Consider the following 26,911-nt stretch of genomic DNA (forward strand, 5'->3'; position numbering starts at 1 on the left):
CTGCAGCAAGCTGTATGTTGCCTGGACATTGCCGGGCTCTGGATGTCCCTGCTGACCATTGCCCAACTTGCTCTGCTCTTGTTCTCCAGGCACGGGTTGGATGGCACCTGCTGTGTGGGTGTGGGGGGCAATGCCTGAACCAGTCCTTGTTCTGCCCGCTGTAAAACTAACACACCTACAGGTCCTCCCTCGTCCGCAGAAATCCACCAATGTCCCCACAGGTGGCTTGACATGCCTCCAGTCATTGGGAATGCCCCAGGACGGCCAACGGCAGCATCTCCAAAGAGCACTTTCCTCCCAAAGCCTCGCGTGGGGACTTTGCCCAGCCACGTTGGGCAGATCTCGAGAGGTGGAGATGCCGCAACCCAACATCTCTCATGGGCTTGTTGGACAGGAGAGGCTGTGAGGACCCCACAGGATAAGGGGGTGAGGCTGGAGAGCGATTGCTGACCGCCTTTTGGAAGCCCCGCTTGGGTGGATGCAGCGCAGCACCCAGATGCCTCCGGCATCCTTTGAGGTCCCCCATGGCCCTGCCAGCCTTCTGGCTTGGCCCCAGAGAGGTGAGGGAGCGCAGGGTGGGAGGATGCCGAGCAAAGGAGAATGCCATCGGTGTGGGTCCTGGCTGCTCCCCGCAGCTGTGGGGTGGGCCGTGGCCATCTGCATGGTGTGTAGGACACGGCCATGGTGGGGCAGGCTGGAAGAAGAGAGCGCCGCTCTGCAAAACGCCAGGAGGAAGCAACAAGGACCCCTCCCGCCCTGCCACTTGCCGAAGCCCGGGCTTCAACCAGGGACCTTTAGATCTTCAGTCTAACGCTCTCCCAGCTGAGCTACTTCGGCCCTGCCCTGAGAGCTTTTGTTCGCTCACAGCAGAGCCGTGCCAGAGCGGAGGCCAAGGCGCAGGAGGTGCCTGCAGCAAGCTGTATGTTGCCTGGACATTGCCGGGCTCTGGATGTCCCTGCTGACCATTGCCCAACTTGCTCTGCTCTTGTTCTCCAGGCACGGGTTGGATGGCACCTGCTGTGTGGGTGTGGGGGGCAATGCCTGAACCAGTCCTTGTTCTGCCTGCCGTAAAACTAACACACCTACAGGTCCTCCCTCGTCCGCAGAAATCCACCAATGTCCCCACAGGTGGCTTGACATGCCTCCAGTCATTGGGAATGCCCCAGGTCGGCCAACGGCAGCATCTCCAAAGAGCACTTTCCTCCCAAAGCCTCGTGTGGGGACTTTGCCCAGCCACGTTGGGCAGATCTCGAGAGGTGGAGATGCCGCAACCCAACATCTCTCATGGGCTTGTTGGACAGGAGAGGCTGTGAGGACCCCACAGGATAAGGGGGTGAGGCTGGAGAGCGATTGCTGACCGCCTTTTGGAAGCCCCGCTTGGGTGGATGCAGCGCAGCACCCAAATGCCTCCGGCATCCTTTGAGGTCCCCCATGGCCCTGCCAGCCTTCTGGCTTGGCCCCAGAGAGGTGAGGGAGCGCAGGGTGGGAGGATGCCGAGCAAAGGAGAATGCCATCGGTGTGGGTCCTGGCTGCTCCCCGCAGCTGTGGGGTGGGCCGTGGCCATCTGCATGGTGTGTAGGACACGGCCATGGTGGGGCAGGCTGGAAGAAGAGAGCGCCGCTCTGCAAAACGCCAGGAGGAAGCAACAAGGACCCCTCCCGCCCTGCCACTTGCCGAAGCCCGGGCTTCGACCAGGGACCTTTAGATCTTCAGTCTAACGCTCTCCCAGCTGAGCTACTTCGGCCCTGCCCTGAGAGCTTTTGTTCGCTCACAGCAGAGCCGTGCCAGAGCGGAGGCCAAGGCGCAGGAGGTGCCTGCAGCAAGCTGTATGTTGCCTGGACATTGCCGGGCTCTGGATGTCCCTGCTGACCATTGCCCAACTTGCTCTGCTCTTGTTCTCCAGGCACGGGTTGGATGGCACCTGCTGTGTGGGTGTGGGGGGCAATGCCTGAACCAGTCCTTGTTCTGCCCGCCGTAAAACTAACACACCTACAGGTCCTCCCTCGTCCGCAGAAATCCACCAATGTCCCCACAGGTGGCTTGACATGCCTCCAGTCATTGGGAATGCCCCAGGTCGGCCAACGGCAGCATCTCCAAAGAGCACTTTCCTCCCAAAGCCTCGCGTGGGGACTTTGCCCAGCCACGTTGGGCAGATCTCGAGAGGTGGAGATGCCGCAACCCAACATCTCTCATGGGCTTGTTGGACAGGAGAGGCTGTGAGGACCCCACAGGATAAGGGGGTGAGGCTGGAGAGCGATTGCTGACCGCCTTTTGGAAGCCCCGCTTGGGTGGATGCAGCGCAGCACCCAAATGCCTCCGGCATCCTTTGAGGTCCCCCATGGCCCTGCCAGCCTTCTGGCTTGGCCCCAGAGAGGTGAGGGAGCGCAGGGTGGGAGGATGCCGAGCAAAGGAGAATGCCATCGGTGTGGGTCCTGGCTGCTCCCCGCAGCTGTGGGGTGGGCCGTGGCCATCTGCATGGTGTGTAGGACACGGCCATGGTGGGGCAGGCTGGAAGAAGAGAGCGCCGCTCTGCAAAACGCCAGGAGGAAGCAACAAGGACCCCTCCCGCCCTGCCACTTGCCGAAGCCCAGGCTTCAACCAGGGACCTTTAGATCTTCAGTCTAACGCTCTCCCAGCTGAGCTACTTCGGCCCTGCCCTGAGAGCTTTTGTTCGCTCACAGCAGAGCCGTGCCAGAGCGGAGGCCAAGGCGCAGGAGGTGCCTGCAGCAAGCTGTATGTTGCCTGGACATTGCCGGGCTCTGGATGTCCCTGCTGACCATTGCCCAACTTGCTCTGCTCTTGTTCTCCAGGCACGGGTTGGATGGCACCTGCTGTGTGGGTGTGGGGGGCAATGCCTGAACCAGTCCTTGTTCTGCCCGCCGTAAAACTAACACACCTACAGGTCCTCCCTCGTCCGCAGAAATCCACCAATGTCCCCACAGGTGGCTTGACATGCCTCCAGTCATTGGGAATGCCCCAGGTCGGCCAACGGCAGCATCTCCAAAGAGCACTTTCCTCCCAAAGCCTCGCGAGGGAAGCTCCACGGGTGCGTGCGCACGTCCACTTGGTTGAGGTGGTCCCGAGGGTGTCTTGACACGTTCTGCCAAACGCTGATGGTGGAGGGCATCTCAGGAGTGTCGCGCACAGCCTGTCGTGATCAGAGCGGGACCCCTTGGCACGGGTCTCTCAGGACTTTGCCCAGCCACGTTGGGCAGATCTCGAGAGGTGGAGATGCCGCAACCCAACATCTCTCATGGGCTTGTTGGACAGGAGAGGCTGTGAGGACCCCACAGGATAAGGGGGTGAGGCTGGAGAGCGATTGCTGACCGCCTTTTGGAAGCCCCGCTTGGGTGGATGCAGCGCAGCACCCAAATGCCTCCGGCATCCTTTGAGGTCCCCCATGGCCCTGCCAGCCTTCTGGCTTGGCCCCAGAGAGGTGAGGGAGCGCAGGGTGGGAGGATGCCGAGCAAAGGAGAATGCCATCGGTGTGGGTCCTGGCTGCTCCCCGCAGCTGTGGGGTGGGCCGTGGCCATCTGCATGGTGTGTAGGACACGGCCATGGTGGGGCAGGCTGGAAGAAGAGAGCGCCGCTCTGCAAAACGCCAGGAGGAAGCAACAAGGACCCCTCCCGCCCTGCCACTTGCCGAAGCCCGGGCTTCAACCAGGGACCTTTAGATCTTCAGTCTAACGCTCTCCCAGCTGAGCTACTTCGGCCCTGCCCTGAGAGCTTTTGTTCGCTCACAGCAGAGCCGTGCCAGAGCGGAGGCCAAGGCGCAGGAGGTGCCTGCAGCAAGCTGTATGTTGCCTGGACATTGCCGGGCTCTGGATGTCCCTGCTGACCATTGCCCAACTTGCTCTGCTCTTGTTCTCCAGGCACGGGTTGGATGGCACCTGCTGTGTGGGTGTGGGGGGCAATGCCTGAACCAGTCCTTGTTCTGCCCGCCGTAAAACTAACACACCTACAGGTCCTCCCTCGTCCGCAGAAATCCACCAATGTCCCCACAGGTGGCTTGACATGCCTCCAGTCATTGGGAATGCCCCAGGTCGGCCAACGGCAGCATCTCCAAAGAGCACTTTCCTCCCAAAGCCTCGCGTGGGGACTTTGCCCAGCCACGTTGGGCAGATCTCGAGAGGTGGAGATGCCGCAACCCAACATCTCTCATGGGCTTGTTGGACAGGAGAGGCTGTGAGGACCCCACAGGATAAGGGGGTGAGGCTGGAGAGCGATTGCTGACCGCCTTTTGGAAGCCCCGCTTGGGTGGATGCAGCGCAGCACCCAAATGCCTCCGGCATCCTTTGAGGTCCCCCATGGCCCCGCCAGCCTTCTGGCTTGGCCCCAGAGAGGTGAGGGAGCGCAGGGTGGGAGGATGCCGAGCAAAGGAGAATGCCATCGGTGTGGGTCCTGGCTGCTCCCCGCAGCTGTGGGGTGGGCCGTGGCCATCTGCATGGTGTGTAGGACACGGCCATGGTGGGGCAGGCTGGAAGAAGAGAGCGCCGCTCTGCAAAACGCCAGGAGGAAGCAACAAGGACCCCTCCCGCCCTGCCACTTGCCAAAGCCCGGGCTTCAACCAGGGACCTTTAGATCTTCAGTCTAACGCTCTCCCAGCTGAGCTACTTCGGCCCTGCCCTGAGAGCTTTTGTTCGCTCACAGCAGAGCCGTGCCAGAGCGGAGGCCAAGGCGCAGGAGGTGCCTGCAGCAAGCTGTATGTTGCCTGGACATTGCCGGGCTCTGGATGTCCCTGCTGACCATTGCCCAACTTGCTCTGCTCTTGTTCTCCAGGCACGGGTTGGATGGCACCTGCTGTGTGGGTGTGGGGGGCAATGCCTGAACCAGTCCTTGTTCTGCCCGCCGTAAAACTAACACACCTACAGGTCCTCCCTCGTCCGCAGAAATCCACCAATGTCCCCACAGGTGGCTTGACATGCCTCCAGTCATTGGGAATGCCCCAGGACGGCCAACGGCAGCATCTCCAAAGAGCACTTTCCTCCCAAAGCCTCGCGAGGGAAGCTCCACGGGTGCGTGCGCACGTCCACTTGGTTGAGGTGGTCCCGAGGGTGTCTTGACACGTTCTGCCAAACGCTGATGGTGGAGGGCATCTCAGGAGTGTTGCGCACAGCCTGTCGTGATCAGAGCGGGACCCCTTGGCACGGGTCTCTCAGGACTTTGCCCAGCCACGTTGGGCAGATCTCGAGAGGTGGAGATGCCGCAACCCAACATCTCTCATGGGCTTGTTGGACAGGAGAGGCTGTGAGGACCCCACAGGATAAGGGGGTGAGGCTGGAGAGCGATTGCTGACCGCCTTTTGGAAGCCCCGCTTGGGTGGATGCAGCGCAGCACCCAAATGCCTCCGGCATCCTTTGAGGTCCCCCATGGCCCTGCCAGCCTTCTGGCTTGGCCCCAGAGAGGTGAGGGAGCGCAGGGTGGGAGGATGCCGAGCAAAGGAGAATGCCATCGGTGTGGGTCCTGGCTGCTCCCCGCAGCTGTGGGGTGGGCCGTGGCCATCTGCATGGTGTGTAGGACACGGCCATGGTGGGGCAGGCTGGAAGAAGAGAGCGCCGCTCTGCAAAACGCCAGGAGGAAGCAACAAGGACCCCTCCCGCCCTGCCACTTGCCGAAGCCCGGGCTTCAACCAGGGACCTTTAGATCTTCAGTCTAACACTCTCCCAGCTGAACTACTTCGGCCCTGCCCTGAGAGCTTTTGTTCGCTCACAGCAGAGCCGTGCCAGAGCGGAGGCCAAGGCGCAGGAGGTGCCTGCAGCAAGCTGTATGTTGCCTGGACATTGCCGGGCTCTGGATGTCCCTGCTGACCATTGCCCAACTTGCTCTGCTCTTGTTCTCCAGGCACGGGTTGGATGGCACCTGCTGTGTGGGTGTGGGGGGCAATGCCTGAACCAGTCCTTGTTCTGCCCGCCGTAAAACTAACACACCTACAGGTCCTCCCTCGTCCGCAGAAATCCACCAATGTCCCCACAGGTGGCTTGACATGCCTCCAGTCATTGGGAATGCCCCAGGTCGGCCAACGGCAGCATCTCCAAAGAGCACTTTCCTCCCAAAGCCTCGCGAGGGAAGCTCCACGGGTGCGTGCGCACGTCCACTTGGTTGAGGTGGTCCCGAGGGTGTCTTGACACGTTCTGCCAAACGCTGATGGTGGAGGGCATCTCAGGAGTGTCGCGCACAGCCTGTCGTGATCAGAGCGGGACCCCTTGGCACGGGTCTCTCAGGACTTTGCCCAGCCACGTTGGGCAGATCTCGAGAGGTGGAGATGCCGCAACCCAACATCTCTCATGGGCTTGTTGGACAGGAGAGGCTGTGAGGACCCCACAGGATAAGGGGGTGAGGCTGGAGAGCGATTGCTGACCGCCTTTTGGAAGCCCCGCTTGGGTGGATGCAGCGCAGCACCCAAATGCCTCCGGCATCCTTTGAGGTCCCCCATGGCCCTGCCAGCCTTCTGGCTTGGCCCCAGAGAGGTGAGGGAGCGCAGGGTGGGAGGATGCCGAGCAAAGGAGAATGCCATCGGTGTGGGTCCTGGCTGCTCCCCGCAGCTGTGGGGTGGGCCGTGGCCATCTGCATGGTGTGTAGGACACGGCCATGGTGGGGCAGGCTGGAAGAAGAGAGCGCCGCTCTGCAAAACGCCAGGAGGAAGCAACAAGGACCCCTCCCGCCCTGCCACTTGCCGAAGCCCGGGCTTCAACCAGGGACCTTTAGATCTTCAGTCTAACGCTCTCCCAGCTGAGCTACTTCGGCCCTGCCCTGAGAGCTTTTGTTCGCTCACAGCAGAGCCGTGCCAGAGCGGAGGCCAAGGCGCAGGAGGTGCCTGCAGCAAGCTGTATGTTGCCTGGACATTGCCGGGCTCTGGATGTCCCTGCTGACCATTGCCCAACTTGCTCTGCTCTTGTTCTCCAGGCACGGGTTGGATGGCACCTGCTGTGTGGGTGTGGGGGGCAATGCCTGAACCAGTCCTTGTTCTGCCCGCCGTAAAACTAACACACCTACAGGTCCTCCCTCGTCCGCAGAAATCCACCAATGTCCCCACAGGTGGCTTGACATGCCTCCAGTCATTGGGAATGCCCCAGGTCGGCCAACGGCAGCATCTCCAAAGAGCACTTTCCTCCCAAAGCCTCGCGTGGGGACTTTGCCCAGCCACGTTGGGCAGATCTCGAGAGGTGGAGATGCCGCAACCCAACATCTCTCATGGGCTTGTTGGACAGGAGAGGCTGTGAGGACCCCACAGGATAAGGGGGTGAGGCTGGAGAGCGATTGCTGACCGCCTTTTGGAAGCCCCGCTTGGGTGGATGCAGCGCAGCACCCAAATGCCTCCGGCATCCTTTGAGGTCCCCCATGGCCCCGCCAGCCTTCTGGCTTGGCCCCAGAGAGGTGAGGGAGCGCAGGGTGGGAGGATGCCGAGCAAAGGAGAATGCCATCGGTGTGGGTCCTGGCTGCTCCCCGCAGCTGTGGGGTGGGCCGTGGCCATCTGCATGGTGTGTAGGACACGGCCATGGTGGGGCAGGCTGGAAGAAGAGAGCGCCGCTCTGCAAAACGCCAGGAGGAAGCAACAAGGACCCCTCCCGCCCTGCCACTTGCCGAAGCCCGGGCTTCAACCAGGGACCTTTAGATCTTCAGTCTAACGCTCTCCCAGCTGAACTACTTCGGCCCTGCCCTGAGAGCTTTTGTTCGCTCACAGCAGAGCCGTGCCAGAGCGGAGGCCAAGGCGCAGGAGGTGCCTGCAGCAAGCTGTATGTTGCCTGGACATTGCCGGGCTCTGGATGTCCCTGCTGACCATTGCCCAACTTGCTCTGCTGTTGTTCTCCAGGCACGGGTTGGATGGCACCTGCTGTGTGGGTGTGGGGGGCAATGCCTGAACCAGTCCTTGTTCTGCCCGCCGTAAAACTAACACACCTACAGGTCCTCCCTCGTCCGCAGAAATCCACCAATGTCCCCACAGGTGGCTTGACATGCCTCCAGTCATTGGGAATGCCCCAGGTCGGCCAACGGCAGCATCTCCAAAGAGCACTTTCCTCCCAAAGCCTCGCGAGGGAAGCTCCACGGGTGCGTGCGCACGTCCACTTGGTTGAGGTGGTCCCGAGGGTGTCTTGACACGTTCTGCCAAACGCTGATGGTGGAGGGCATCTCAGGAGTGTCGCGCACAGCCTGTCGTGATCAGAGCGGGACCCCTTGGCACGGGTCTCTCAGGACTTTGCCCAGCCACGTTGGGCAGATCTCGAGAGGTGGAGATGCCGCAACCCAACATCTCTCATGGGCTTGTTGGACAGGAGAGGCTGTGAGGACCCCACAGGATAAGGGGGTGAGGCTGGAGAGCGATTGCTGACCGCCTTTTGGAAGCCCCGCTTGGGTGGATGCAGCGCAGCACCCAAATGCCTCCGGCATCCTTTGAGGTCCCCCATGGCCCTGCCAGCCTTCTGGCTTGGCCCCAGAGAGGTGAGGGAGCGCAGGGTGGGAGGATGCCGAGCAAAGGAGAATGCCATCGGTGTGGGTCCTGGCTGCTCCCCGCAGCTGTGGGGTGGGCCGTGGCCATCTGCATGGTGTGTAGGACACGGCCATGGTGGGGCAGGCTGGAAGAAGAGAGCGCCGCTCTGCAAAACGCCAGGAGGAAGCAACAAGGACCCCTCCCGCCCTGCCACTTGCCGAAGCCCGGGCTTCAACCAGGGACCTTTAGATCTTCAGTCTAACGCTCTCCCAGCTGAGCTACTTCGGCCCTGCCCTGAGAGCTTTTGTTCGCTCACAGCAGAGCCGTGCCAGAGCGGAGGCCAAGGCGCAGGAGGTGCCTGCAGCAAGCTGTATGTTGCCTGGACATTGCCGGGCTCTGGATGTCCCTGCTGACCATTGCCCAACTTGCTCTGCTCTTGTTCTCCAGGCACGGGTTGGATGGCACCTGCTGTGTGGGTGTGGGGGGCAATGCCTGAACCAGTCCTTGTTCTGCCCGCCGTAAAACTAACACACCTACAGGTCCTCCCTCGTCCGCAGAAATCCACCAATGTCCCCACAGGTGGCTTGACATGCCTCCAGTCATTGGGAATGCCCCAGGACGGCCAACGGCAGCATCTCCAAAGAGCACTTTCCTCCCAAAGCCTCGCGTGGGGACTTTGCCCAGCCACGTTGGGCAGATCTCGAGAGGTGGAGATGCCGCAACCCAACATCTCTCATGGGCTTGTTGGACAGGAGAGGCTGTGAGGACCCCACAGGATAAGGGGGTGAGGCTGGAGAGCGATTGCTGACCGCCTTTTGGAAGCCCCGCTTGGGTGGATGCAGCGCAGCACCCAAATGCCTCCGGCATCCTTTGAGGTCCCCCATGGCCCCGCCAGCCTTCTGGCTTGGCCCCAGAGAGGTGAGGGAGCGCAGGGTGGGAGGATGCCGAGCAAAGGAGAATGCCATCGGTGTGGGTCCTGGCTGCTCCCCGCAGCTGTGGGGTGGGCCGTGGCCATCTGCATGGTGTGTAGGACACGGCCATGGTGGGGCAGGCTGGAAGAAGAGAGCGCCGCTCTGCAAAACGCCAGGAGGAAGCAACAAGGACCCCTCCCGCCCTGCCACTTGCCAAAGCCCGGGCTTCAACCAGGGACCTTTAGATCTTCAGTCTAACGCTCTCCCAGCTGAGCTACTTCGGCCCTGCCCTGAGAGCTTTTGTTCGCTCACAGCAGAGCCGTGCCAGAGCGGAGGCCAAGGCGCAGGAGGTGCCTGCAGCAAGCTGTATGTTGCCTGGACATTGCCGGGCTCTGGATGTCCCTGCTGACCATTGCCCAACTTGCTCTGCTCTTGTTCTCCAGGCACGGGTTGGATGGCACCTGCTGTGTGGGTGTGGGGGGCAATGCCTGAACCAGTCCTTGTTCTGCCCGCCGTAAAACTAACACACCTACAGGTCCTCCCTCGTCCGCAGAAATCCACCAATGTCCCCACAGGTGGCTTGACATGCCTCCAGTCATTGGGAATGCCCCAGGACGGCCAACGGCAGCATCTCCAAAGAGCACTTTCCTCCCAAAGCCTCGCGAGGGAAGCTCCACGGGTGCGTGCGCACGTCCACTTGGTTGAGGTGGTCCCGAGGGTGTCTTGACACGTTCTGCCAAACGCTGATGGTGGAGGGCATCTCAGGAGTGTCGCGCACAGCCTGTCGTGATCAGAGCGGGACCCCTTGGCACGGGTCTCTCAGGACTTTGCCCAGCCATGTTGGGCAGATCTCGAGAGGTGGAGATGCCGCAACCCAACATCTCTCATGGGCTTGTTGGACAGGAGAGGCTGTGAGGACCCCACAGGATAAGGGGGTGAGGCTGGAGAGCGATTGCTGACCGCCTTTTGGAAGCCCCGCTTGGGTGGATGCAGCGCAGCACCCAAATGCCTCCGGCATCCTTTGAGGTCCCCCATGGCCCTGCCAGCCTTCTGGCTTGGCCCCAGAGAGGTGAGGGAGCGCAGGGTGGGAGGATGCCGAGCAAAGGAGAATGCCATCGGTGTGGGTCCTGGCTGCTCCCCGCAGCTGTGGGGTGGGCCGTGGCCATCTGCATGGTGTGTAGGACACGGCCATGGTGGGGCAGGCTGGAAGAAGAGAGCGCCGCTCTGCAAAACGCCAGGAGGAAGCAACAAGGACCCCTCCCGCCCTGCCACTTGCCAAAGCCCGGGCTTCAACCAGGGACCTTTAGATCTTCAGTCTAACGCTCTCCCAGCTGAGCTACTTCGGCCCTGCCCTGAGAGCTTTTGTTCGCTCACAGCAGAGCCGTGCCAGAGCGGAGGCCAAGGCGCAGGAGGTGCCTGCAGCAAGCTGTATGTTGCCTGGACATTGCCGGGCTCTGGATGTCCCTGCTGACCATTGCCCAACTTGCTCTGCTCTTGTTCTCCAGGCACGGGTTGGATGGCACCTGCTGTGTGGGTGTGGGGGGCAATGCCTGAACCAGTCCTTGTTCTGCCCGCCGTAAAACTAACACACCTACAGGTCCTCCCTCGTCCGCAGAAATCCACCAATGTCCCCACAGGTGGCTTGACATGCCTCCAGTCATTGGGAATGCCCCAGGACGGCCAACGGCAGCATCTCCAAAGAGCACTTTCCTCCCAAAGCCTCGCGTGGGGACTTTGCCCAGCCACGTTGGGCAGATCTCGAGAGGTGGAGATGCCGCAAGCCAACATCTCTCATGGGCTTGTTGGACAGGAGAGGCTGTGAGGACCCCACAGGATAAGGGGGTGAGGCTGGAGAGCGATTGCTGACCGCCTTTTGGAAGCCCCGCTTGGGTGGATGCAGCGCAGCACCCAAATGCCTCCGGCATCCTTTGAGGTCCCCCATGGCCCCGCCAGCCTTCTGGCTTGGCCCCAGAGAGGTGAGGGAGCGCAGGGTGGGAGGATGCCGAGCAAAGGAGAATGCCATCGGTGTGGGTCCTGGCTGCTCCCCGCAGCTGTGGGGTGGGCCGTGGCCATCTGCATGGTGTGTAGGACACGGCCATGGTGGGGCAGGCTGGAAGAAGAGAGCGCCGCTCTGCAAAACGCCAGGAGGAAGCAACAAGGACCCCTCCCGCCCTGCCACTTGCCGAAGCCCGGGCTTCAACCAGGGACCTTTAGATCTTCAGTCTAACGCTCTCCCAGCTGAACTACTTCGGCCCTGCCCTGAGAGCTTTTGTTCGCTCACAGCAGAGCCGTGCCAGAGCGGAGGCCAAGGCGCAGGAGGTGCCTGCAGCAAGCTGTATGTTGCCTGGACATTGCCGGGCTCTGGATGTCCCTGCTGACCATTGCCCAACTTGCTCTGCTCTTGTTCTCCAGGCACGGGTTGGATGGCACCTGCTGTGTGGGTGTGGGGGGCAATGCCTGAACCAGTCCTTGTTCTGCCCGCCGTAAAACTAACACACCTACAGGTCCTCCCTCGTCCGCAGAAATCCACCAATGTCCCCACAGGTGGCTTGACATGCCTCCAGTCATTGGGAATGCCCCAGGTCGGCCAACGGCAGCATCTCCAAAGAGCACTTTCCTCCCAAAGCCTCGCGAGGGAAGCTCCACGGGTGCGTGCGCACGTCCACTTGGTTGAGGTGGTCCCGAGGGTGTCTTGACACGTTCTGCCAAACGCTGATGGTGGAGGGCATCTCAGGAGTGTCGCGCACAGCCTGTCGTGATCAGAGCGGGACCCCTTGGCACGGGTCTCTCAGGACTTTGCCCAGCCACGTTGGGCAGATCTCGAGAGGTGGAGATGCCGCAACCCAACATCTCTCATGGGCTTGTTGGACAGGAGAGGCTGTGAGGACCCCACAGGATAAGGGGGTGAGGCTGGAGAGCGATTGCTGACCGCCTTTTGGAAGCCCCGCTTGGGTGGATGCAGCGCAGCACCCAAATGCCTCCGGCATCCTTTGAGGTCCCCCATGGCCCTGCCAGCCTTCTGGCTTGGCCCCAGAGAGGTGAGGGAGCGCAGGGTGGGAGGATGCCGAGCAAAGGAGAATGCCATCGGTGTGGGTCCTGGCTGCTCCCCGCAGCTGTGGGGTGGGCCGTGGCCATCTGCATGGTGTGTAGGACACGGCCATGGTGGGGCAGGCTGGAAGAAGAGAGCGCCGCTCTGCAAAACGCCAGGAGGAAGCAACAAGGACCCCTCCCGCCCTGCCACTTGCCGAAGCCCGGGCTTCAACCAGGGACCTTTAGATCTTCAGTCTAACGCTCTCCCAGCTGAGCTACTTCGGCCCTGCCCTGAGAGCTTTTGTTCGCTCACAGCAGAGCCGTGCCAGAGCGGAGGCCAAGGCGCAGGAGGTGCCTGCAGCAAGCTGTATGTTGCCTGGACATTGCCGGGCTCTGGATGTCCCTGCTGACCATTGCCCAACTTGCTCTGCTCTTGTTCTCCAGGCACGGGTTGGATGGCACCTGCTGTGTGGGTGTGGGGGGCAATGCCTGAACCAGTCCTTGTTCTGCCCGCCGTAAAACTAACACACCTACAGGTCCTCCCTCGTCCGCAGAAATCCACCAATGTCCCCACAGGTGGCTTGACATGCCTCCAGTCATTGGGAATGCCCCAGGTCGGCCAACGGCAGCATCTCCAAAGAGCACTTTCCTCCCAAAGCCTCGCGTGGGGACTTTGCCCAGCCACGTTGGGCAGATCTCGAGAGGTGGAGATGCCGCAACCCAACATCTCTCATGGGCTTGTTGGACAGGAGAGGCTGTGAGGACCCCACAGGATAAGGGGGTGAGGCTGGAGAGCGATTGCTGACCGCCTTTTGGAAGCCCCGCTTGGGTGGATGCAGCGCAGCACCCAAATGCCTCCGGCATCCTTTGAGGTCCCCCATGGCCCCGCCAGCCTTCTGGCTTGGCCCCAGAGAGGTGAGGGAGCGCAGGGTGGGAGGATGCCGAGCAAAGGAGAATGCCATCGGTGTGGGTCCTGGCTGCTCCCCGCAGCTGTGGGGTGGGCCGTGGCCATCTGCATGGTGTGTAGGACACGGCCATGGTGGGGCAGGCTGGAAGAAGAGAGCGCCGCTCTGCAAAACGCCAGGAGGAAGCAACAAGGACCCCTCCCGCCCTGCCACTTGCCAAAGCCCGGGCTTCAACCAGGGACCTTTAGATCTTCAGTCTAACGCTCTCCCAGCTGAGCTACTTCGGCCCTGCCCTGAGAGCTTTTGTTCGCTCACAGCAGAGCCGTGCCAGAGCGGAGGCCAAGGCGCAGGAGGTGCCTGCAGCAAGCTGTATGTTGCCTGGACATTGCCGGGCTCTGGATGTCCCTGCTGACCATTGCCCAACTTGCTCTGCTCTTGTTCTCCAGGCACGGGTTGGATGGCACCTGCTGTGTGGGTGTGGGGGGCAATGCCTGAACCAGTCCTTGTTCTGCCCGCCGTAAAACTAACACACCTACAGGTCCTCCCTCGTCCGCAGAAATCCACCAATGTCCCCACAGGTGGCTTGACATGCCTCCAGTCATTGGGAATGCCCCAGGACGGCCAACGGCAGCATCTCCAAAGAGCACTTTCCTCCCAAAGCCTCGCGAGGGAAGCTCCACGGGTGCGTGCGCACGTCCACTTGGTTGAGGTGGTCCCGAGGGTGTCTTGACACGTTCTGCCAAACGCTGATGGTGGAGGGCATCTCAGGAGTGTCGCGCACAGCCTGTCGTGATCAGAGCGGGACCCCTTGGCACGGGTCTCTCAGGACTTTGCCCAGCCATGTTGGGCAGATCTCGAGAGGTGGAGATGCCGCAACCCAACATCTCTCATGGGCTTGTTGGACAGGAGAGGCTGTGAGGACCCCACAGGATAAGGGGGTGAGGCTGGAGAGCGATTGCTGACCGCCTTTTGGAAGCCCCGCTTGGGTGGATGCAGCGCAGCACCCAAATGCCTCCGGCATCCTTTGAGGTCCCCCATGGCCCTGCCAGCCTTCTGGCTTGGCCCCAGAGAGGTGAGGGAGCGCAGGGTGGGAGGATGCCGAGCAAAGGAGAATGCCATCGGTGTGGGTCCTGGCTGCTCCCCGCAGCTGTGGGGTGGGCCGTGGCCATCTGCATGGTGTGTAGGACACGGCCATGGTGGGGCAGGCTGGAAGAAGAGAGCGCCGCTCTGCAAAACGCCAGGAGGAAGCAACAAGGACCCCTCCCGCCCTGCCACTTGCCAAAGCCCGGGCTTCAACCAGGGACCTTTAGATCTTCAGTCTAACGCTCTCCCAGCTGAGCTACTTCGGCCCTGCCCTGAGAGCTTTTGTTCGCTCACAGCAGAGCCGTGCCAGAGCGGAGGCCAAGGCGCAGGAGGTGCCTGCAGCAAGCTGTATGTTGCCTGGACATTGCCGGGCTCTGGATGTCCCTGCTGACCATTGCCCAACTTGCTCTGCTCTTGTTCTCCAGGCACGGGTTGGATGGCACCTGCTGTGTGGGTGTGGGGGGCAATGCCTGAACCAGTCCTTGTTCTGCCCGCCGTAAAACTAACACACCTACAGGTCCTCCCTCGTCCGCAGAAATCCACCAATGTCCCCACAGGTGGCTTGACATGCCTCCAGTCATTGGGAATGCCCCAGGACGGCCAACGGCAGCATCTCCAAAGAGCACTTTCCTCCCAAAGCCTCGCGTGGGGACTTTGCCCAGCCACGTTGGGCAGATCTCGAGAGGTGGAGATGCCGCAAGCCAACATCTCTCATGGGCTTGTTGGACAGGAGAGGCTGTGAGGACCCCACAGGATAAGGGGGTGAGGCTGGAGAGCGATTGCTGACCGCCTTTTGGAAGCCCCGCTTGGGTGGATGCAGCGCAGCACCCAAATGCCTCCGGCATCCTTTGAGGTCCCCCATGGCCCTGCCAGCCTTCTGGCTTGGCCCCAGAGAGGTGAGGGAGCGCAGGGTGGGAGGATGCCGAGCAAAGGAGAATGCCATCGGTGTGGGTCCTGGCTGCTCCCCGCAGCTGTGGGGTGGGCCGTGGCCATCTGCATGGTGTGTAGGACACGGCCATGGTGGGGCAGGCTGGAAGAAGAGAGTGCCGCTCTGCAAAACGCCAGGAGGAAGCAACAAGGACCCCTCCCGCCCTGCCACTTGCCAAAGCCCGGGCTTCAACCAGGGACCTTTAGATCTTCAGTCTAACGCTCTCCCAGCTGAGCTACTTCGGCCCTGCCCTGAGAGCTTTTGTTCACTCACAGCAGAGCCGTGCCAGAGCGGAGGCCAAGGCGCAGGAGGTGCCTGCAGCAAGCTGTATGTTGCCTGGACATTGCCGGGCTCTGGATGTCCCTGCTGACCATTGCCCAACTTGCTCTGCTCTTGTTCTCCAGGCACGGGTTGGATGGCACCTGCTGTGTGGGTGTGGGGGGCAATGCCTGAACCAGTCCTTGTTCTGCCCGCCGTAAAACTAACACACCTACAGGTCCTCCCTCGTCCGCAGAAATCCACCAATGTCCCCACAGGTGGCTTGACATGCCTCCAGTCATTGGGAATGCCCCAGGTCGGCCAACGGCAGCATCTCCAAAGAGCACTTTCCTCCCAAAGCCTCGCGAGGGAAGCTCCACGGGTGCGTGCGCACGTCCACTTGGTTGAGGTGGTCCCGAGGGTGTCTTGACACGTTCTGCCAAACGCTGATGGTGGAGGGCATCTCAGGAGTGTTGCGCACAGCCTGTCGTGATCAGAGCGGGACCCCTTGGCACGGGTCTCTCAGGACTTTGCCCAGCCACGTTGGGCAGATCTCGAGAGGTGGAGATGCCGCAACCCAACATCTCTCATGGGCTTGTTGGACAGGAGAGGCTGTGAGGACCCCACAGGATAAGGGGGTGAGGCTGGAGAGCGATTGCTGACCGCCTTTTGGAAGCCCCGCTTGGGTGGATGCAGCGCAGCACCCAAATGCCTCCGGCATCCTTTGAGGTCCCCCATGGCCCTGCCAGCCTTCTGGCTTGGCCCCAGAGAGGTGAGGGAGCGCAGGGTGGGAGGATGCCGAGCAAAGGAGAATGCCATCGGTGTGGGTCCTGGCTGCTCCCCGCAGCTGTGGGGTGGGCCGTGGCCATCTGCATGGTGTGTAGGACACGGCCATGGTGGGGCAGGCTGGAAGAAGAGAGCGCCGCTCTGCAAAACGCCAGGAGGAAGCAACAAGGACCCCTCCCGCCCTGCCACTTGCCAAAGCCCGGGCTTCAACCAGGGACCTTTAGATCTTCAGTCTAACGCTCTCCCAGCTGAGCTACTTCGGCCCTGCCCTGAGAGCTTTTGTTCGCTCACAGCAGAGCCGTGCCAGAGCGGAGGCCAAGGCGCAGGAGGTGCCTGCAGCAAGCTGTATGTTGCCTGGACATTGCCGGGCTCTGGATGTCCCTGCTGACCATTGCCCAACTTGCTCTGCTCTTGTTCTCCAGGCACGGGTTGGATGGCACCTGCTGTGTGGGTGTGGGGGGCAATGCCTGAACCAGTCCTTGTTCTGCCCGCCGTAAAACTAACACACCTACAGGTCCTCTCTCGTCCGCAGAAATCCACCAATGTCCCCACAGGTGGCTTGACATGCCTCCAGTCATTGGGAATGCCCCAGGACGGCCAACGGCAGCATCTCCAAAGAGCACTTTCCTCCCAAAGCCTCGCGTGGGGACTTTGCCCAGCCACGTTGGGCAGATCTCGAGAGGTGGAGATGCCGCAAGCCAACATCTCTCATGGGCTTGTTGGACAGGAGAGGCTGTGAGGACCCCACAGGATAAGGGGGTGAGGCTGGAGAGCGATTGCTGACCGCCTTTTGGAAGCCCCGCTTGGGTGGATGCAGCGCAGCACCCAAATGCCTCCGGCATCCTTTGAGGTCCCCCATGGCCCTGCCAGCCTTCTGGCTTGGCCCCAGAGAGGTGAGGGAGCGCAGGGTGGGAGGATGCCGAGCAAAGGAGAATGCCATCTGTGTGGGTCCTGGCTGCTCCCCGCAGCTGTGGGGTGGGCCGTGGCCATCTGCATGGTGTGTAGGACACGGCCATGGTGGGGCAGGCTGGAAGAAGAGAGCGCCGCTCTGCAAAACGCCAGGAGGAAGCAACAAGGACCCCTCCCGCCCTGCCACTTGCCAAAGCCCGGGCTTCAACCAGGGACCTTTAGATCTTCAGTCTAACGCTCTCCCAGCTGAGCTACTTCGGCCCTGCCCTGAGAGCTTTTGTTCGCTCACAGCAGAGCCGTGCCAGAGCGGAGGCCAAGGCGCAGGAGGTGCCTGCAGCAAGCTGTATGTTGCCTGGACATTGCCGGGCTCTGGATGTCCCTGCTGACCATTGCCCAACTTGCTCTGCTCTTGTTCTCCAGGCACGGGTTGGATGGCACCTGCTGTGTGGGTGTGGGGGGCAATGCCTGAACCAGTCCTTGTTCTGCCCGCCGTAAAACTAACACACCTACAGGTCCTCCCTCGTCCGCAGAAATCCACCAATGTCCCCACAGGTGGCTTGACATGCCTCCAGTCATTGGGAATGCCCCAGGACGGCCAACGGCAGCATCTCCAAAGAGCACTTTCCTCCCAAAGCCTCGCGAGGGAAGCTCCACGGGTGCGTGCGCACGTCCACTTGGTTGAGGTGGTCCCGAGGGTGTCTTGACACGTTCTGCCAAACGCTGATGGTGGAGGGCATCTCAGGAGTGTTGCGCACAGCCTGTCGTGATCAGAGCGGGACCCCTTGGCACGGGTCTCTCAGGACTTTGCCCAGCCACGTTGGGCAGATCTCGAGAGGTGGAGATGCCGCAACCCAACATCTCTCATGGGCTTGTTGGACAGGAGAGGCTGTGAGGACCCCACAGGATAAGGGGGTGAGGCTGGAGAGCGATTGCTGACCGCCTTTTGGAAGCCCCGCTTGGGTGGATGCAGCGCAGCACCCAAATGCCTCCGGCATCCTTTGAGGTCCCCCATGGCCCTGCCAGCCTTCTGGCTTGGCCCCAGAGAGGTGAGGGAGCGCAGGGTGGGAGGATGCCGAGCAAAGGAGAATGCCATCGGTGTGGGTCCTGGCTGCTCCCCGCAGCTGTGGGGTGGGCCATGGCCATCTGCATGGTGTGTAGGACACGGCCATGCTGGGGCAGGCTGGAAGAAGAGAGCGCCGCTCTGCAAAACGCCAGGAGGAAGCAACAAGGACCCCTCCCGCCCTGCCACTTGCCAAAGCCCGGGCTTCAACCAGGGACCTTTAGATCTTCAGTCTAACGCTCTCCCAGCTGAGCTACTTCGGCCCTGCCCTGAGAGCTTTTGTTCGCTCACAGCAGAGCCGTGCCAGAGCGGAGGCCAAGGCGCAGGAGGTGCCTGCAGCAAGCTGTATGTTGCCTGGACATTGCCGGGCTCTGGATGTCCCTGCTGACCATTGCCCAACTTGCTCTGCTCTTGTTCTCCAGGCACGGGTTGGATGGCACCTGCTGTGTGGGTGTGGGGGGCAATGCCTGAACCAGTCCTTGTTCTGCCCGCCGTAAAACTAACACACCTACAGGTCCTCCCTCGTCCGCAGAAATCCACCAATGTCCCCACAGGTGGCTTGACATGCCTCCAGTCATTGGGAATGCCCCAGGACGGCCAACGGCAGCATCTCCAAAGAGCACTTTCCTCCCAAAGCCTCGCGAGGGAAGCTCCACGGGTGCGTGCGCACGTCCACTTGGTTGAGGTGGTCCCGAGGGTGTCTTGACACGTTCTGCCAAACGCTGATGGTGGAGGGCATCTCAGGAGTGTCGCGCACAGCCTGTCGTGATCAGAGCGGGACCCCTTGGCACGGGTCTCTCAGGACTTTGCCCAGCCACGTTGGGCAGATCTCGAGAGGTGGAGATGCCGCAACCCAACATCTCTCATGGGCTTGTTGGACAGGAGAGGCTGTGAGGACCCCACAGGATAAGGGGGTGAGGCTGGAGAGCGATTGCTGACCGCCTTTTGGAAGCCCCGCTTGGGTGGATGCAGCGCAGCACCCAAATGCCTCCGGCATCCTTTGAGGTCCCCCATGGCCCTGCCAGCCTTCTGGCTTGGCCCCAGAGAGGTGAGGGAGCGCAGGGTGGGAGGATGCCGAGCAAAGGAGAATGCCATCGGTGTGGGTCCTGGCTGCTCCCCGCAGCTGTGGGGTGGGCCGTGGCCATCTGCATGGTGTGTAGGACACGGCCATGGTGGGGCAGGCTGGAAGAAGAGAGCGCCGCTCTGCAAAACGCCAGGAGGAAGCAACAAGGACCCCTCCCGCCCTGCCACTTGCCAAAGCCCGGGCTTCAACCAGGGACCTTTAGATCTTCAGTCTAACGCTCTCCCAGCTGAGCTACTTCGGCCCTGCCCTGAGAGCTTTTGTTCGCTCACAGCAGAGCCGTGCCAGAGCGGAGGCCAAGGCGCAGGAGGTGCCTGCAGCAAGCTGTATGTTGCCTGGACATTGCCGGGCTCTGGATGTCCCTGCTGACCATTGCCCAACTTGCTCTGCTCTTGTTCTCCAGGCACGGGTTGGATGGCACCTGCTGTGTGGGTGTGGGGGGCAATGCCTGAACCAGTCCTTGTTCTGCCCGCCGTAAAACTAACACACCTACAGGTCCTCCCTCGTCCGCAGAAATCCACCAATGTCCCCACAGGTGGCTTGACATGCCTCCAGTCATTGGGAATGCCCCAGGACGGCCAACGGCAGCATCTCCAAAGAGCACTTTCCTCCCAAAGCCTCGCGTGGGGACTTTGCCCAGCCACGTTGGGCAGATCTCGAGAGGTGGAGATGCCGCAACCCAACATCTCTCATGGGCTTGTTGGACAGGAGAGGCTGTGAGGACCCCACAGGATAAGGGGGTGAGGCTGGAGAGCGATTGCTGACCGCCTTTTGGAAGCCCCGCTTGGGTGGATGCAGTGCAGCACCCAAATGCCTCCGGCATCCTTTGAGGTCCCCCATGGCCCTGCCAGCCTTCTGGCTTGGCCCCAGAGAGGTGAGGGAGCGCAGGGTGGGAGGATGCCGAGCAAAGGAGAATGCCATCGGTGTGGGTCCTGGCTGCTCCCCGCAGCTGTGGGGTGGGCCGTGGCCATCTGCATGGTGTGTAGGACACGGCCATGGTGGGGCAGGCTGGAAGAAGAGAGCGCTGCTCTGCAAAACGCCAGGAGGAAGCAACAAGGACCCCTCCCACCCTGCCACTTGCCGAAGCCCGGGCTTCAACCAGGGACCTTTAGATCTTCAGTCTAACGCTCTCCCAGCTGAGCTACTTCGGCCCTGCCCTGAGAGCTTTTGTTCGCTCACAGCAGAGCCGTGCCAGAGCGGAGGCCAAGGCGCAGGAGGTGCCTGCAGCAAGCTGTATGTTGCCTGGACATTGCCGGGCTCTGGATGTCCCTGCTGACCATTGCCCAACTTGCTCCGCTCTTGTTCTCCAGGCACGGGTTGGATGGCACCTGCTGTGTGGGTGTGGGGGGCAATGCCTGAACCAGTCCTTGTTCTGCCCGCCGTAAAACTAACACACCTACAGGTCCTCCCTCGTCCGCAGAAATCCACCAATGTCCCCACAGGTGGCTTGACATGCCTCCAGTCATTGGGAATGCCCCAGGTCGGCCAACGGCAGCATCTCCAAAGAGCACTTTCCTCCCAAAGCCTCGCGAGGGAAGCTCCACGGGTGCGTGCGCACGTCCACTTGGTTGAGGTGGTCCCGAGGGTGTCTTGACACGTTCTGCCAAACGCTGATGGTGGAGGGCATCTCAGGAGTGTCGCGCACAGCCTGTCGTGATCAGAGCGGGACCCCTTGGCACGGGTCTCTCAGGACTTTGCCCAGCCACGTTGGGCAGATCTCGAGAGGTGGAGATGCCGCAACCCAACATCTCTCATGGGCTTGTTGGACAGGAGAGGCTGTGAGGACCCCACAGGATAAGGGGGTGAGGCTGGAGAGCGATTGCTGACCGCCTTTTGGAAGCCCCGCTTGGGTGGATGCAGCGCAGCACCCAAATGCCTCCGGCATCCTTTGAGGTCCCCCATGGCCCTGCCAGCCTTCTGGCTTGGCCCCAGAGAGGTGAGGGAGCGCAGGGTGGGAGGATGCCGAGCAAAGGAGAATGCCATCGGTGTGGGTCCTGGCTGCTCCCCGCAGCTGTGGGGTGGGCCATGGCCATCTGCATGGTGTGTAGGACACGGCCATGGTGGGGCAGGCTGGAAGAAGAGAGCGCCGCTCTGCAAAACGCCAGGAGGAAGCAACAAGGACCCCTCCCGCCCTGCCACTTGCCGAAGCCCGGGCTTCAACCAGGGACCTTTAGATCTTCAGTCTAACGCTCTCCCAGCTGAGCTACTTCGGCCCTGCCCTGAGAGCTTTTGTTCGCTCACAGCAGAGCCGTGCCAGAGCGGAGGCCAAGGCGCAGGAGGTGCCTGCAGCAAGCTGTATGTTGCCTGGACATTGCCGGGCTCTGGATGTCCCTGCTGGCCATTGCCCAACTTGCTCTGCTCTTGTTCTCCAGGCACGGGTTGGATGGCACCTGCTGTGTGGGTGTGGGGGGCAATGCCTGAACCAGTCCTTGTTCTGCCCGCCGTAAAACTAACACACCTACAGGTCCTCCCTCGTCCGCAGAAATCCACCAATGTCCCCACAGGTGGCTTGACATGCCTCCAGTCATTGGGAATGCCCCAGGACGGCCAACGGCAGCATCTCCAAAGAGCACTTTCCTCCCAAAGCCTCGCGAGGGAAGCTCCACGGGTGCGTGCGCACGTCCACTTGGTTGAGGTGGTCCCGAGGGTGTCTTGACACGTTCTGCCAAACGCTGATGGTGGAGGGCATCTCAGGAGTGTTGCGCACAGCCTGTCGTGATCAGAGCGGGACCCCTTGGCACGGGTCTCTCAGGACTTTGCCCAGCCACGTTGGGCAGATCTCGAGAGGTGGAGATGCCGCAACCCAACATCTCTCATGGGCTTGTTGGACAGGAGAGGCTGTGAGGACCCCACAGGATAAGGGGGTGAGGCTGGAGAGCGATTGCTGACCGCCTTTTGGAAGCCCCGCTTGGGTGGATGCAGCGCAGCACCCAAATGCCTCCGGCATCCTTTGAGGTCCCCCATGGCCCTGCCAGCCTTCTGGCTTGGCCCCAGAGAGGTGAGGGAGCGCAGGGTGGGAGGATGCCGAGCAAAGGAGAATGCCATCGGTGTGGGTCCTGGCTGCTCCCCGCAGCTGTGGGGTGGGCCATGGCCATCTGCATGGTGTGTAGGACACGGCCATGGTGGGGCAGGCTGGAAGAAGAGAGCGCCGCTCTGCAAAACGCCAGGAGGAAGCAACAAGGACCCCTCCCGCCCTGCCACTTGCCAAAGCCCGGGCTTCAACCAGGGACCTTTAGATCTTCAGTCTAACGCTCTCCCAGCTGAGCTACTTCGGCCCTGCCCTGAGAGCTTTTGTTCGCTCACAGCAGAGCCGTGCCAGAGCGGAGGCCAAGGCGCAGGAGGTGCCTGCAGCAAGCTGTATGTTGCCTGGACATTGCCGGGCTCTGGATGTCCCTGCTGACCATTGCCCAACTTGCTCTGCTCTTGTTCTCCAGGCACGGGTTGGATGGCACCTGCTGTGTGGGTGTGGGGGGCAATGCCTGAACCAGTCCTTGTTCTGCCCGCCGTAAAACTAACACACCTACAGGTCCTCCCTCGTCCGCAGAAATCCACCAATGTCCCCACAGGTGGCTTGACATGCCTCCAGTCATTGGGAATGCCCCAGGACGGCCAACGGCAGCATCTCCAAAGAGCACTTTCCTCCCAAAGCCTCGCGTGGGGACTTTGCCCAGCCACGTTGGGCAGATCTCGAGAGGTGGAGATGCCGCAACCCAACATCTCTCATGGGCTTGTTGGACAGGAGAGGCTGTGAGGACCCCACAGGATAAGGGGGTGAGGCTGGAGAGCGATTGCTGACCGCCTTTTGGAAGCCCCGCTTGGGTGGATGCAGCGCAGCACCCAAATGCCTCCGGCATCCTTTGAGGTCCCCCATGGCCCTGCCAGCCTTCTGGCTTGGCCCCAGAGAGGTGAGGGAGCGCAGGGTGGGAGGATGCCGAGCAAAGGAGAATGCCATCGGTGTGGGTCCTGGCTGCTCCCCGCAGCTGTGGGGTGGGCCGTGGCCATCTGCATGGTGTGTAGGACACGGCCATGGTGGGGCAGGCTGGAAGAAGAGAGCGCCGCTCTGCAAAACGCCAGGAGGAAGCAACAAGGACCCCTCCCGCCCTGCCACTTGCCGAAGCCCGGGCTTCAACCAGGGACCTTTAGATCTTCAGTCTAACGCTCTCCCAGCTGAGCTACTTCGGCCCTGCCCTGAGAGCTTTTGTTCGCTCACAGCAGAGCCGTGCCAGAGCGGAGGCCAAGGCGCAGGAGGTGCCTGCAGCAAGCTGTATGTTGCCTGGACATTGCCGGGCTCTGGATGTCCCTGCTGACCATTGCCCAACTTGCTCCGCTCTTGTTCTCCAGGCACGGGTTGGATGGCACCTGCTGTGTGGGTGTGGGGGGCAATGCCTGAACCAGTCCTTGTTCTGCCCGCCGTAAAACTAACACACCTACAGGTCCTCCCTCGTCCGCAGAAATCCACCAATGTCCCCACAGGTGGCTTGACATGCCTCCAGTCATTGGGAATGCCCCAGGTCGGCCAACGGCAGCATCTCCAAAGAGCACTTTCCTCCCAAAGCCTCGCGAGGGAAGCTCCACGGGTGCGTGCGCACGTCCACTTGGTTGAGGTGGTCCCGAGGGTGTCTTGACACGTTCTGCCAAACGCTGATGGTGGAGGGCATCTCAGGAGTGTCGCGCACAGCCTGTCGTGATCAGAGCGGGACCCCTTGGCACGGGTCTCTCAGGACTTTGCCCAGCCACGTTGGGCAGATCTCGAGAGGTGGAGATGCCGCAACCCAACATCTCTCATGGGCTTGTTGGACAGGAGAGGCTGTGAGGACCCCACAGGATAAGGGGGTGAGGCTGGAGAGCGATTGCTGACCGCCTTTTGGAAGCCCCGCTTGGGTGGATGCAGCGCAGCACCCAAATGCCTCCGGCATCCTTTGAGGTCCCCCATGGCCCTGCCAGCCTTCTGGCTTGGCCCCAGAGAGGTGAGGGAGCGCAGGGTGGGAGGATGCCGAGCAAAGGAGAATGCCATCGGTGTGGGTCCTGGCTGCTCCCCGCAGCTGTGGGGTGGGCCATGGCCATCTGCATGGTGTGTAGGACACGGCCATGGTGGGGCAGGCTGGAAGAAGAGAGCGCTGCTCTGCAAAACGCCAGGAGGAAGCAACAAGGACCCCTCCCGCCCTGCCACTTGCCGAAGCCCGGGCTTCAACCAGGGACCTTTAGATCTTCAGTCTAACGCTCTCCCAGCTGAGCTACTTCGGCCCTGCCCTGAGAGCTTTTGTTCGCTCACAGCAGAGCCGTGCCAGAGCGGAGGCCAAGGCGCAGGAGGTGCCTGCAGCAAGCTGTATGTTGCCTGGACATTGCCGGGCTCTGGATGTCCCTGCTGGCCATTGCCCAACTTGCTCTGCTCTTGTTCTCCAGGCACGGGTTGGATGGCACCTGCTGTGTGGGTGTGGGGGGCAATGCCTGAACCAGTCCTTGTTCTGCCCGCCGTAAAACTAACACACCTACAGGTCCTCCCTCGTCCGCAGAAATCCACCAATGTCCCCACAGGTGGCTTGACATGCCTCCAGTCATTGGGAATGCCCCAGGACGGCCAACGGCAGCATCTCCAAAGAGCACTTTCCTCCCAAAGCCTCACGAGGGAAGCTCCACGGGTGCGTGCGCACGTCCACTTGGTTGAGGTGGTCCCGAGGGTGTCTTGACACGTTCTGCCAAACGCTGATGGTGGAGGGCATCTCAGGAGTGTCGCGCACAGCCTGTCGTGATCAGAGCGGGACCCCTTGGCACGGGTCTCTCAGGACTTTGCCCAGCCACGTTGGGCAGATCTCGAGAGGTGGAGATGCCGCAACCCAACATCTCTCATGGGCTTGTTGGACAGGAGAGGCTGTGAGGACCCCACAGGATAAGGGGGTGAGGCTGGAGAGCGATTGCTGACCGCCTTTTGGAAGCCCCGCTTGGGTGGATGCAGCGCAGCACCCAAATGCCTCTGGCATCCTTTGAGGTCCCCCATGGCCCTGCCAGCCTTCTGGCTTGGCCCCAGAGAGGTGAGGGAGCGCAGGGTGGGAGGATGCCGAGCAAAGGAGAATGCCATCGGTGTGGGTCCTGGCTGCTCCCCGCAGCTGTGGGGTGGGCCGTGGCCATCTGCATGGTGTGTAGGACACGGCCATGGTGGGGCAGGCTGGAAGAAGAGAGCGCCGCTCTGCAAAACGCCAGGAGGAAGCAACAAGGACCCCTCCCGCCCTGCCACTTGCCGAAGCCCGGGCTTCAACCAGGGACCTTTAGATCTTCAGTCTAACGCTCTCCCAGCTGAGCTACTTCGGCCCTGCCCTGAGAGCTTTTGTTCGCTCACAGCAGAGCCGTGCCAGAGCGGAGGCCAAGGCGCAGGAGGTGCCTGCAGCAAGCTGTATGTTGCCTGGACATTGCCGGGCTCTGGATGTCCCTGCTGACCATTGCCGAACTTGCTCTGCTCTTGTTCTCCAGGCACGGGTTGGATGGCACCTGCTGTGTGGGTGTGGGGGGCAATGCCTGAACCAGTCCTTGTTCTGCCCGCCGTAAAACTAACACACCTACAGGTCCTCCCTCGTCCGCAGAAATCCACCAATGTCCCCACAGGTGGCTTGACATGCCTCCAGTCATTGGGAATGCCCCAGGACGGCCAACGGCAGCATCTCCAAAGAGCACTTTCCTCCCAAAGCCTCGCGAGGGAAGCTCCACGGGTGCGTGCGCACGTCCACTTGGTTGAGGTGGTCCCGAGGGTGTCTTGACACGTTCTGCCAAACGCTGATGGTGGAGGGCATCTCAGGAGTGTCGCGCACAGCCTGTCGTGATCAGAGCGGGACCCCTTGGCACGGGTCTCTCAGGACTTTGCCCAGCCACGTTGGGCAGATCTCGAGAGGTGGAGATGCCGCAACCCAACATCTCTCATGGGCTTGTTGGACAGGAGAGGCTGTGAGGACCCCACAGGATAAGGGGGTGAGGCTGGAGAGCGATTGCTGACCGCCTTTTGGAAGCCCCGCTTGGGTGGATGCAGCGCAGCACCCAAATGCCTCCGGCATCCTTTGAGGTCCCCCATGGCCCTGCCAGCCTTCTGGCTTGGCCCCAGAGAGGTGAGGGAGCGCAGGGTGGGAGGATGCCGAGCAAAGGAGAATGCCATCGGTGTGGGTCCTGGCTGCTCCCCGCAGCTGTGGGGTGGGCCATGGCCATCTGCATGGTGTGTAGGACACGGCCATGGTGGGGCAGGCTGGAAGAAGAGAGCGCTGCTCTGCAAAACGCCAGGAGGAAGCAACAAGGACCCCTCCCGCCCTGCCACTTGCCGAAGCCCGGGCTTCAACCAGGGACCTTTAGATCTTCAGTCTAACGCTCTCCCAGCTGAGCTACTTCGGCCCTGCCCTGAGAGCTTTTGTTCGCTCACAGCAGAGCCGTGCCAGAGCGGAGGCCAAGGCGCAGGAGGTGCCTGCAGCAAGCTGTATGTTGCCTGGACATTGCCGGGCTCTGGATGTCCCTGCTGACCATTGCCCAACTTGCTCTGCTCTTGTTCTCCAGGCACGGGT

General features: G+C 61.5%; 10 non-coding genes across 10 annotated transcripts; all 10 read right to left on the reverse strand.

Annotated features, from left to right (window-relative positions):
- Nucleotides 1-764: 764 nt before the first annotated feature.
- On the reverse strand, nt 765-837 carry TRNAF-GAA (transfer RNA phenylalanine (anticodon GAA)). The gene has a single exon. It is a non-coding gene; the product is annotated as a tRNA-Phe (tRNA).
- A 2,803-nt stretch (nt 838-3,640) lies between these two features.
- TRNAF-GAA (transfer RNA phenylalanine (anticodon GAA)) lies at nt 3,641-3,713 on the reverse strand. The gene has a single exon. It is a non-coding gene; the product is annotated as a tRNA-Phe (tRNA).
- A 2,958-nt stretch (nt 3,714-6,671) lies between these two features.
- Nucleotides 6,672-6,744, reverse strand: TRNAF-GAA (transfer RNA phenylalanine (anticodon GAA)). The gene has a single exon. It is a non-coding gene; the product is annotated as a tRNA-Phe (tRNA).
- Nucleotides 6,745-8,640: 1,896 nt separating this feature from the next.
- On the reverse strand, nt 8,641-8,713 carry TRNAF-GAA (transfer RNA phenylalanine (anticodon GAA)). Its single transcript has one exon. It is a non-coding gene; the product is annotated as a tRNA-Phe (tRNA).
- Nucleotides 8,714-12,578: 3,865 nt separating this feature from the next.
- Nucleotides 12,579-12,651, reverse strand: TRNAF-GAA (transfer RNA phenylalanine (anticodon GAA)). The gene has a single exon. It is a non-coding gene; the product is annotated as a tRNA-Phe (tRNA).
- A 7,803-nt stretch (nt 12,652-20,454) lies between these two features.
- Nucleotides 20,455-20,527, reverse strand: TRNAF-GAA (transfer RNA phenylalanine (anticodon GAA)). Its single transcript has one exon. It is a non-coding gene; the product is annotated as a tRNA-Phe (tRNA).
- Nucleotides 20,528-21,516: 989 nt separating this feature from the next.
- On the reverse strand, nt 21,517-21,589 carry TRNAF-GAA (transfer RNA phenylalanine (anticodon GAA)). The gene has a single exon. It is a non-coding gene; the product is annotated as a tRNA-Phe (tRNA).
- A 1,896-nt stretch (nt 21,590-23,485) lies between these two features.
- On the reverse strand, nt 23,486-23,558 carry TRNAF-GAA (transfer RNA phenylalanine (anticodon GAA)). The gene has a single exon. It is a non-coding gene; the product is annotated as a tRNA-Phe (tRNA).
- A 989-nt stretch (nt 23,559-24,547) lies between these two features.
- On the reverse strand, nt 24,548-24,620 carry TRNAF-GAA (transfer RNA phenylalanine (anticodon GAA)). The gene has a single exon. It is a non-coding gene; the product is annotated as a tRNA-Phe (tRNA).
- A 989-nt stretch (nt 24,621-25,609) lies between these two features.
- TRNAF-GAA (transfer RNA phenylalanine (anticodon GAA)) lies at nt 25,610-25,682 on the reverse strand. Its single transcript has one exon. It is a non-coding gene; the product is annotated as a tRNA-Phe (tRNA).
- Between the last annotated feature and the right edge of the window lie 1,229 nt (nt 25,683-26,911).

Source organism: Rhea pennata, chromosome 24 (assembly GCF_028389875.1).
Source record: "Rhea pennata isolate bPtePen1 chromosome 24, bPtePen1.pri, whole genome shotgun sequence".
NCBI lineage: Eukaryota > Metazoa > Chordata > Aves > Rheiformes > Rheidae > Rhea > Rhea pennata.